Source organism: Vicugna pacos, chromosome 7 (genome assembly GCF_048564905.1).
Source record: "Vicugna pacos chromosome 7, VicPac4, whole genome shotgun sequence".
Lineage (NCBI taxonomy): Eukaryota > Metazoa > Chordata > Mammalia > Artiodactyla > Camelidae > Vicugna > Vicugna pacos.
Window position 1 is genome coordinate 11,519,892 of NC_132993.1, and position 11,263 is coordinate 11,531,154.

At 40.9% G+C, this 11,263-nt stretch overlaps 1 protein-coding gene across 2 annotated transcripts in view; it reads right to left on the minus strand.

Moving 5' to 3' along the window:
• Window positions 1-11,263, minus strand: part of AGK (acylglycerol kinase) — a 95,611-nt gene that overhangs the window by 77,518 nt on the left and 6,830 nt on the right. The window lies entirely within an intron of this gene.

An 11,263-nucleotide genomic window follows, 5' to 3' on the forward strand; every position in this document is an offset into this window, starting at 1 on the left:
AGAGTCTGAAACTTACAGATGCAGAACAAAAAGCCAGGAAGAGAGGAAGAACAAGAGAATAAATAAACCCAAGGTAAGTATAGCCTCTTTCATCACTGATTCTTGGCTCCACGTGTAATTATTACATTGTACTAAGTGTGGCGTATACTTTCCACTTTCTTTCATGATCCATCACCCATTCCCCCCATTCTTCTTTCCTAAAGGGAACCGAATTTTGTTCAGGGATCCACCCTTCACTTTCACAGCCCCTGCCTGCCTGTGACAGCTCTGCAGGCAACTGGATGACCCCATTCCTGTTGCCGAGAGGTGGTTACCAGCAGCTTATGGCACTCGCACCAGTTCCTCTTCCATTGCTAGGGCTTGGATTAGGGACTGACTGTGTGACTCACCTTAGACCAGAGTCTTAGTGGGGAGCCTGCTGAGAGCCTTCAGGAAAGTTTTCGTTCTCCTTTAAGAGGGGGCATTCAAGACAGCTATGGTGATGGGCCTTAAAAATACTATGCTACGTGAAATGAGCCAGTCTGCCAAAGATCACACAGTGTATGATTCCATCTATATGAAACATCCAGGTGGCAAAGACATAGAAAGTGGATTAGAGGTTGCCTTAGGCTGGGGTTGGGGATGGTTGGGGAGAAATAGGAAATGACTGCTGGTGGGTATGAGGTTTCTTTTGGAGGAAGATACTTTCTAAAAATTGGTTGTGGTGATGGTCACACAATTCTATGAATATACTAAAACCCACCAGATGATAAGCTTTAAATGAAAGAATTATATGGTTTATGAGGTGTATCTCCATAATGCTGTTTTCAAAAAAGGAAAGCGATGGTCCCACTTTTTCCCTTAGATAGGATCACATGTGTACATAATATACCTGAAACCGTTACAACTGTTGATCAGCCACAGAGGGAACCAGCTCCCAGGCAAAGTCAACCCACAGAGGATGAGAGGGAAGAGATGAAAAGAACCCGGGTCTTTGATCACGTCATCAAGGCGAACAGTTGTACGGTGCCCAGAGTTTGCTCAAACTCAAACATCCTATAACGTTAAATAAATTCCATTATCATCTAAGCCAGTTAGAGTCAGGGTTTTCTGGTCCTTGAAGCCAAGAGCACTGACTTGATAAACTGCAAGCCACACACTCCTAATGGGTAGGAGACACAGTGAGGACAATGTTTTAAAAAAGAGGATGTCGAACTTTTAAGGGGAAAACAGATGAAGATAGACAGCAGAAAGGAACTAGCTGACATCAATAGTGTGGGCAACTTTTTATTGTTCCTAAAATCATTCTCCAACCATTCCTGTGGACCCTGGACTGGGCGTGCTCATTTGCTATAGATAATTAACAATAATATAGAGTCATGTCTTCAGAAAAAATGATATAACACTCAAATTACCATGAACAGCCTTATACAAAGCATCTCAGATGAAATCTGCCTGTGGGAATAGATGCTCCTCCAGCAAAACTTCTGTCATAGAAAATTATGTGCAGACTCTTAACGCTTATTTTCATTCGCTTACGTATTTTATGCACACAGGTCCTTCTAGAGACTACTTTGTTTCCTCTAAGAAAAGTATGAAGTGGAGTCCTTGTGGTATTTATGCTTAAAATCTCTTCCTTGTTGTGACCTTTAATATCCACCACCTCTACTATGAACAGATTGGAAACATGTAAATGAGGCCTTTCAAGAAACCAGCAGGTTTCTTCCATGTTTTATCATGGGATTTTTATAAGAACCCTCTGCAATGCCTGTTCTCACCCATGATCTCTATGGGTCCTGCCTTTGCCTGAATGTGACCTCTTTTGATAATGCGTCTCCTTCTCATCCTTTGCTGCCTCCTCTCCTGATGACATCTGGGCCCTGGCTGGCACTTTCCAGTTGCCTGTTTCATATAGGAGTGAGAAGGGACAAAGATGAGGTCTGTGTTGAGTGCATCCAGCAAGAGCTCCACTATTGTTTTGCAAAACCCTGTCTCCCAGAGTAACCCAATTTCCAAGTATTCTGGAACAAGAAGTGGGGAATTCTATCTTTAATGACTTTTAAGTAGGTTTTCTTTTAAAGATTTTTTTAGAGCAGTTTTAGGTTTATAACAATATTGAGAGGAAGGTACAGGGATTTCCCGTATGTCCTCCTGCCCCTGTACTTGCATAACCTTCCCCATCATCAGTATCACTCACCAGAATGGTGCTTTTTTTTTTTTTTAAAACCAAATATGAGCCTGTATGAATACATCACCATCACCCGAAGTCCATAGTTATCTTAGGTTTTACTCTTGGTTTTATACACTCTATGGGCTTAGACAAAAGTAGAAGGATGTATATCCATTATTAAAATATAATTCTGAGTAATTTCAATGCCCTAAAAATCCTCTGTGCTCTGCCTCCTCATCTCTCTCCCACCCCACCCCAGAAACCATTGGTCTTTTTACTGTCTCCATAGTTCTGCCTTTTCCAGAGTGTCACATAATTGGAGTTATACAATATGTAGCCTTTTCAGATCAGCTTCTTTCCCTTTGTAATATGCACTTATGTTTCGTCCATGTCTTTTCATGGCTTGACAGTTCGTTTCCTTTTAGCGCTGAATAATATTCCATTGTCTGGATGTACTACCGTTTATTTATCCACTCACCCACTAGAGGTCATTTGGTTGCTTCCAAGCTGTAGCAATTATGAATAAAGCTGCTACACACATCCATGTGTAGGTTTTTGTGTGGACATAAATTTTCAGCTCCTTTGGGTAAATACCAAGAAGCGTGATTGCTGGGTCATATGGTAAGTGTATGTTTGGTGTTGTTAAAAACCACCAAACTGCCTTCCAAAATGGATGTACCGTTCTGCATTTCCACCAGCAGGAATGATGCATTCCTGCTATTCCATATCCTTGCCAGCATTTCGTGTTGTTGGTGTTCCAGATTTTGGCCATTCTAATAGGCGTGTCGTGGTATCTCAGTGTTATTTGCATTTCTCTGATAATGTGATGTGGGGTAGATTTTCATAGGCTTATTTGCCAACTGTGAATCATTTTTGGTGATGTGTCTGTTAAGGGTTTTGGCCCATTTAAAAACCAGGTTATTTGTTTCCTTATTGTTGAGTTTTAAGAGTTCTTTTATATTTGGATAGCAGTCCCTTTCCAGATGTGTCTCTTGCGTTTCTCCCAGTTTGTGGCTTGTCTTCTAATTCTCTTGATGTTGTCTTTTGCAAAGCAGTTTTTTCATTTTAATGAAGGCCATTTTATCATTTTTTTCTTCTTTCATGGGTCATGTCTGGTGTTGTATCTAAAAAAGTATCACCATACCCACAGGTCATCCAGACTATCTTCCAGAAGTTTTATAGTTTCATATTTTACATTTAGTTCTCTGATCCACTGAGTTAATTTACGTGACAAGTGTAAGGTCTGTGTCTAAATTCACTTTTTAAGTGGATTTCCAGTTTTTCCAGTACTATTTGTTGAAGAGACTGTCTTTGCTCCACTGTATTGCCTTTGCTCTTTTGTCAAAGATCTGTTCACTATAATTATGGCCACATGGTTCCAGGTGGTCTACAGATCATAGTATTTTTTGAAAAATTATTTTCAATTAATGTACAATATTTCAATATTTAGATACATCACTGTTTATCCCTTCATTGTCGAAAGATTGGGCTTCAAGATTTTAACAACAAAAAAATGAAGATCTTTGAAGTCATTTATGATCTATATCCTTAGGGTTAATTTTAAACACTGGAATCAAGGAAAATATATTTGAGGTTTCAGATATATATTCCCAAACTGTTTTTTTTTAATTTTATTTTATTGAGTTATAGTCAGTTTACAATGTGTCGATTTCCAGTGTAAAACACAATTTTTCAGTTATACATGAACATACTTATAGTCATTGTTGCATCCCAAACTGTTTTATTAAAAGCTTATAACCAATTTATATTCTCACTATCTGTATAGGATATTATTCCCCTAAGCAGCAGTGAGTAATTTTTTTCCCTCAATTTCTACTTATTTAACTGCTGGGCAGATAGTATTTTACCTGTTTTTAACTTATATTTGATAAAGAGTAAAACAAGGCCTTTTCATCTATTTAGCCTTTTAAAGTTTCTCTTCCGTAAAATATTTGCTTGTCTTTTACTTGATTTTTATATCTTCACAACTTGCTTTCTATGTTTATTTTTGCTTTTAAAATTCTATAACCTTATCTAAACGATGAAAGTATCAAATCATCTTAGAACGATGATATTAGAGTAACCAGATTCTACTGATATTTTAATTTTTTCTCATTGATTTGTTACACTTTCTTTATAGAGTAAGAATGTTAATCCTTTATTCGTTGCAAATATTTTCATGGTTTCTTTGCCTTTGTACTTGGTTTACGATATGTTTTGACATTTGAAAAATGAGCAAAAAGAACCTTCTTGAACGGTCTGTAGTTGAATCTTACTCATCCTCCTGGAGAACCATCTGTCAAATGATCAGAAGTTCCGCTGTATTTATTTTGTAGGAGCTTTTTGTGGTTTCATTTGTATATTAATCTCTTCAACTTTCCCTTTAATTATTTTTCTGTATCAAAATGTACCAAAATCTTTTCAACTTCAAGGTCTTCAATGAGGCTGGTCCATTCACTCATCATCTAACTCACTCCCAATCACCTTCCTCCTCTCAGCTGAATGGTCCCTTCAGCCCAGAGACCTTCCTGGAGTCATTCCCCTAATTTAGGTTCCTCCTGTTACACTCTCCCATAGCTCCCTTGCCTTCATGGAATTCATAATAATCTGTAATTGTATATTTCACAGTTGTATCTGTAATACAAATACCATTTTGTCACTGCATTAATGCCTGACCCCACCCCTACCATGATGTTTTAAATTCTACGAGGGCGGTGACAATGTTACTCTTTTTCCTACAGAATACCCATACGTATAGTGCCTGGCACAAAATAAATACTATTTTAGGGTTGCAGGAACCATGAACTTCCTCAACTTTCTGCCCTTCCACGTACAAAATTACACACCTGTTGGCTCAAACGTAATACCACACACCGCCATCCTCCACTGCAGGCTGTGGGGAGCAGTGTTCCTCCTCCCACTCAAAGCCCTTATGTGGCGCCCCCTTCTTCCTCGCTTTGAGAAAACTGCCTCACCAGTCAACCCTCCTCCTCCAGTATTTTCTCTCTCCATCTCCACTGTCTTCCCCTCTTAGCATATAAACCTACTCGAAATTTATCCACGTCAACATGGAAATAAACCAAAACCAACCCCTTTCTGATCTTGCATTCCCCACCATAATTTTTAAATCAATTTTGACATACAATTCACTTATAATGAGATGCACCCATTTTAAGAGTACAGATTTGTGAATTTTGATAAATAGAGACATTCTTGTAATGGCCACAGTGAAAATATACAGCATTTCCATCACAACCAAAGTGTTTTCTTGCCCTTCTCAGTCAATTTTCACAAGCTCCCTGAATCCACCCCAGCCCCAGGCAATCACTGCTTTGCTTTCTGCCACTGTAAATCGTATTTGTCTCTGAGAGTTCCATATAAGTGAAATCATACAGTCGGTAGCCTCAGTCTCTGGCTTCCTTCTCTCAATACAGTGTCTTTAAGGTTCATCTATGTTGCTGGGTCTATCAGTAGTTTGTTCCCCTTATGGTGAGTAGCAGCCCACTGTCTGGATTTACTGCACTTAACTCATCCATTCACCTGCTGATGGACATTTAGGTTGTTTCAAATTGTTGGTTATTATGAATAAAGCTGCATTCCACATTTGTGTACAAGTCTTTGGGTGGACATATGTTTATGTTTTTATTTCTTTGCGGTAAATATCTAGAAAAGTAATGGCTGGATTGTATGGTAAGTGTCTGTTTAACTTTTTAAGAAACTACCAAACTATCTTCCAAAGTGCTTGTACCATTTCACACTTCCACGAGCAGTGGATGAGCGCTCCAGTGGCTGCACATCCTCACCAACACTTGGTATGTCAGTTTTTAAGTTGTCGACACCCTGATAGACCTTGTCGTCTATAGTGTATCTTCTTTGGTGAAGCACCTGTTCAAACGCTTTGCTTATTTTGAAATATTGGGTGATTTGTCTTCTTATTGAATTTTGAGAGTTCTTTACATAGGTTAGATATAAAAATTTTTTCAAGTATGCTTTGCAAATATTTCTCCCAGTCCTTTTCATAACTGTGTCTTTTGAAAAGCAAAAGCTTCAGATTCTGGTGAAGTACAATTTGTTGATTTTTTTTTCTTTTATAATTCACATCTATATGTCCTGCTTAAGACCATTTGTTTTGTTAAGTTTTCTTTAACTCAAGATCATTAAGATTTTCTCCTGTGTTTCCTTTTAGAAGTTTTTTCCATTTTTGTTTTATGCCCAAGGACTATTTTGAAAGACTGAAACCTCATTCAGTTCAAAACACTCTCTCAAGCCCAGGTCTCTTCAGTAAGACTCTCCAGCACATTATCTTCCAGACTGGCCTTTCTCATGGTGTGTTTTATAGAGTACTGTGTCAGCGGAAAGTTCATAGTTATACACATATACCACCAAGCAATGACAACAACAAAACAGTAATTCCATGAGCCTGGGGATCACTAAGCTAAACATGTGTATTTATATTAAATTCAACAGAACCTTTGAAATACAATTGAGCATACAAATTTTCAAATAGATGGCATTGTATACAGTGTTTTATGTTAAGTTGTGAATAAAACAGACTTCTCAACTTTGACTTTGGTGGAGTCAAGTCTCATGGCAGCTGTACTTCTCAACTTTGAGACAGGAAACCCAGCTCTTCTGTTTAGTTGTGTCATTGCAGGTGGTTATTTAAAATCGATGAATGACAGAAGGAAAACGCAGATTTTAAAAATCCCTTGTGAACTGCATTAATTAGATTAAAAGTATTATATATAGAGACAGACTTAAAATTTTGTAACAGACAAAGGAGATAAGAGCTGACATTACATTAAGATATTTAATGTATGTAACAAATGTGATAAACTGCCATCTGCATTACTAAAATTCTCAGCAATTCTAGTTCCTGCTTGAGTTGCAGAGTGACTAAGCCTTTAAGAGAACCGTTTGTGAGACTAGAATAGAATAAAGCAGACTGGCCCAATGGTAGGAGAATACAATGCAACTGTAGCAAAACGTGGCAAATGTCGAAGAAAAGGTGACGCAGCACAGCAAAAGGAAAGCAACACGTTACCCAACCAGGGTCCTCGCTTCCTTTGCCGGGCATTTGACATCGGGCTTTTAATGGGGCCCTGCTTGCTTTAATTGTGACCTGGAAATGACCCTTCCTCTGTCTGGAGGTAGGGGCTGGATCAGATTCTCTTTTCTACTTCTCAGTTCTGCATTTCTTTGCACAGTTTAACTTTTCATCTTGGCCTCATCGTCCAAAATTGCTCACTATCCCAAGCCACAGAGCGGTAAGTGCAAATACAAAATCCCGCTACTAATTGTGTATGTAATTGCTGAGATTAAGATCTGTGACTTAAAAATTCTCTGACGTTAATTCTAAAGCTCTCAATTTATTCATTATTTCCACCTAGTCTCTTATCTTGAACCTTGGGAGGAAGGCTCTAATCCTTCCAGCTTTAAACCAGGGCATGAGGCCCTCCTTGAGCGGTTGCTTTGGTAGCGCAACCAGCCTGAAGAGTTCACCACTAGGTGGCGCTGAAGATCCGGCTGTAGAAGGAGCCCTGGGCTAACCGGGCACACAAGCTACTATTTCCCTCTGGGTCCATTGCTGGCACCAGGCTGCTACTTCCTTCACTGTCAGAGATCTCCGGAATGTCTTGGCTCGAATCTGATGCAAACAGTCCCTCTGCAGTGCTCAGCAATTTGCAAAGGGGATCTTGGGCTTGGCAGTAGTATCTCCAGTGTCTTATAACAAGATCGCGAATGACTGGATTTTCTGCCTCCTTCCTGGAGCTTCCCTTAGTCCCCTAATCTGGGGCCTAGCCTGTTTCCTCAGCCATTCATTCGAACATTTATTGCATGCTCTTATGTGTCCTGCCTACGGCGAGGAGTAATGTGGTTTGAGATGTAAGTCATTAGCGTTTTTTTCTTAGTCTGCTGTCAGCACCAAGTCCAGGTACTGTGCATCATGCCCTATACTTAGGGGACCAAGTTGCTGGCAGCTGAGCTGTGTTTCCAGGAGGGAGAAGAAGGGAAACATTGTGGTCCTTATATTTACAACCATCCCATAATGCCTCCCTCCTCCTACACACACCATCTGCACCAAGGCAACAAGACAGGAAATGCAAGTTCTCTGCCCACCGCACGCCCATATTGAGCTGCCCTTTGTGTCTTTTTTTTTTTTCCTCTTTAATGGAGCTCTGGATATGTAATTAACTCTTAACACAATGCAGTCTTCAGTCTTTCATTTTAAATAAAATGTCTGCTGTGAATACATTTATACTGGAATATTACTCAACACCAAAAAGAGCTTTCAAGGAAGGTAAAGACATGGAGCCACTTTAAATACATATGACTAAATGAAAGAAGCCAATTTGGAAGCCACACGCTGTATGAGTCCAACTCTACGATATCTGGAAAGGCACAGCTATGGAGACAGTGAAAAGATCAGTGGTTGCCGGAGCTGTGGGGAGACAGGGGAGGAACAGGTGGAGCACAGGGGATTTGTAAGGCAGTGAAACCATTTGATGCTGTAGCAGTGGATATATGTCATTAAACATTTGTCAAAGCCCATAGAACGTGCAACACAAGGGATGAATCCTTTTATAAACTAAGGACTTCAGTTCATAATAATGTTCCAACATTGCCTCATCAGTTGTAACAAATGATGCCAGAATTTAATAATAGAGGAAACTGCAGAGGAGGGTGAGGGGGTATATGGGAACTCCGTACTTACTGCTCAATCTCTGTAAGCCTAAAACTGCTCAGAAAATAAAATCTATTAATGTTTTTAAAAAACCTGTTGGGAAATACCTCGTATTTATACAGTGCTTTACAGTTTCCAGATCAACCCATTTGATTCTCATAAGAGCACCATAAGATGAAAAAGAATGGTATCGTCCTGAGCTGACAGATTTGGGCAATGAAGTCAAAGAAATCAAGCAACTTCTCAAGTTCATGTAGCTAATATAGTGCAGAAAGAGGACGGGAAGCCAAATCTTATTCCAGATCCATAGCTCTTTTCTCTATTTTAGACACTTGCAAACAGGGAAGTTGGTAACAAGCCCTCCACATTCTCTGGTGATTATTCTTTTTTCTCCCAAGGTTCTGGGTGAGCCCAATTTGGTAGAGATATACACCACAAATTATAACACAAGACTTCACTCCATGGCTGTTAGGCATGATTTCATACACAGATTTCACGCATAAACGAGCATCTTAAATGCACCTTCTCTCACCTCTACCACCAATTCTTTCCTCCGAAGTCTTGGAATCTTTGCTTCCTCTCCACTTCTAGGATAAATCATTAGAGCAAGAATGAGAGCAGAGACCAGCTGGAAGAGGCTGGGGACATTTCTATAGAATAAAAAACTTGAGGATGTCTGACTGTTCTCCGTAAGGACCCGCAGCGGCTTGTGATGGGGGCTGAGCCTTGTAAGAGGCATAGTTCTGAGCAAATCAACATCAGCTGTCAGATGGCTCAGAACACGTCTTCAACAGCGACCCCTTGTGGTAATGAGAGTCAACCGCAGAAGAAGTCAGAGGCGAGAACTTGTCTCTCCTCTTGGGTACTGAGACCTACTGGCTCCTCTTGAGACTGTATAAACCTCCCGTATCCCTGGACGTGGGGGGGGGGGGAGGTGAAGGTTCGCAAGAGAGTCACCTGCTTTCAGATAAGCAGTCATTTAGACCCACGAGCAGTTAATTAGAAGAACAAGAGAGAGGTACCATTTTCACACCCCGAGGTTGAGGAACAGCTCACAACAATTGCACTATTGGGTGTAATCTGGAAAGATGCCTTTGCAAAAAGACTCAGGTAGACTGGGGATGTCCTAAAATGACCATGGCAAAGAGGGTAAGATAGAAGCATGGTGTTTGTGACTCTCGTGGGGTGGCCGTCTCTATTGCACTAAGTGCTATCCAGCCTCAGGAATGTGAGTGAAAGCTGAGTAAGTGTCGGTGTGGCCAGAAAGGGGAAAGCCAACCTGGAAAGTTAACAGATCTTTGGTGAAATTCCTCTGGAAATTTGAATTTTCCCTTTAAGAAGTGAAAACTGTGGTTTAGCAACTTACAGTAAAAATAACTTAGTTCCACATTTGTTACCCACTGATGGTGGTGGGGGGCCAGTGGTGAACAAGAGAGGGGCAGCCCTTGTCTTTATGGGTCTCGCCTTCCGAAGGGAAAGACAGGCATGTTAATAGGAGCACAGACGCAGTGGAAAAGACAGGTATCGTGAGGTTAATGTCTTCACATCTGACCTCTGACGTTACTGTTCCTCAGATCTGTCCCAGGACCCTTGTTATGGGTTGCGTTGTGTCCTCTAAAAGATGTGTTGTCCTAACCCCCAGAATCTCAGAATGAAAGCTTGTTTGGGAATAGGGGTTTTGTAGATCTAATTAGTTAAGATAAGGTCATACTGGAATAGAAATGGCCCAGATATGTAGTCATTTAGACCCACAAGCAGTTAATTAGAAGAACAAGAGAGAGGTGACCATTCTTGTACCCCAAGGTTGTGGAACAGCTAATATGACCAGTGTCCTAGGAAGAGCAGAGGAAGATGCACAGGAAATGGAGCGCCCCCAGGAAGATACAGTCACACGAGCGGAGGATGCCCTGTGACGACAGAGGCAGACATCGGACAGATGCATCCACAAGCCAAGGAAAGCCAAGGATGGCTGGCAAACCAGAAGCTGGAAGAGGCAGAGAAGGGTTGTGCCCTGCAGGTTCCAATGGGAGCCTGTGCCTGATGTTGAAACCCTAACCCCTAAAGTGACTGAATTTGGAGACGGGGTCTTGTTGGGGCTCAGGCTGCTGCAGGAAAATGCCATAGACTGCGTGGTTTATATACCACCAGAAATTCATTTCTCGCAGTTCTGGAGGCTGGGAGTCTGAGATCAGGGCACCACTGTGGTTGGGTTCTCTTCTGAGCTGCATACCGATGACCTCTCCTTGTATCCTCACATGGCAAAAAGAGAACTTGCCAGCTCTCCCTTCTCTTCTTACGAGGGTATTAATCCCGTCATGAAAGCTCTATTGTTATGACCTAATGGCCTCACAAAGGCCCCACCTCCAAACACCATCACAGTGGGAATTAGATTGCAACATATGAATCTTGGGGGAACACACACATTCAGC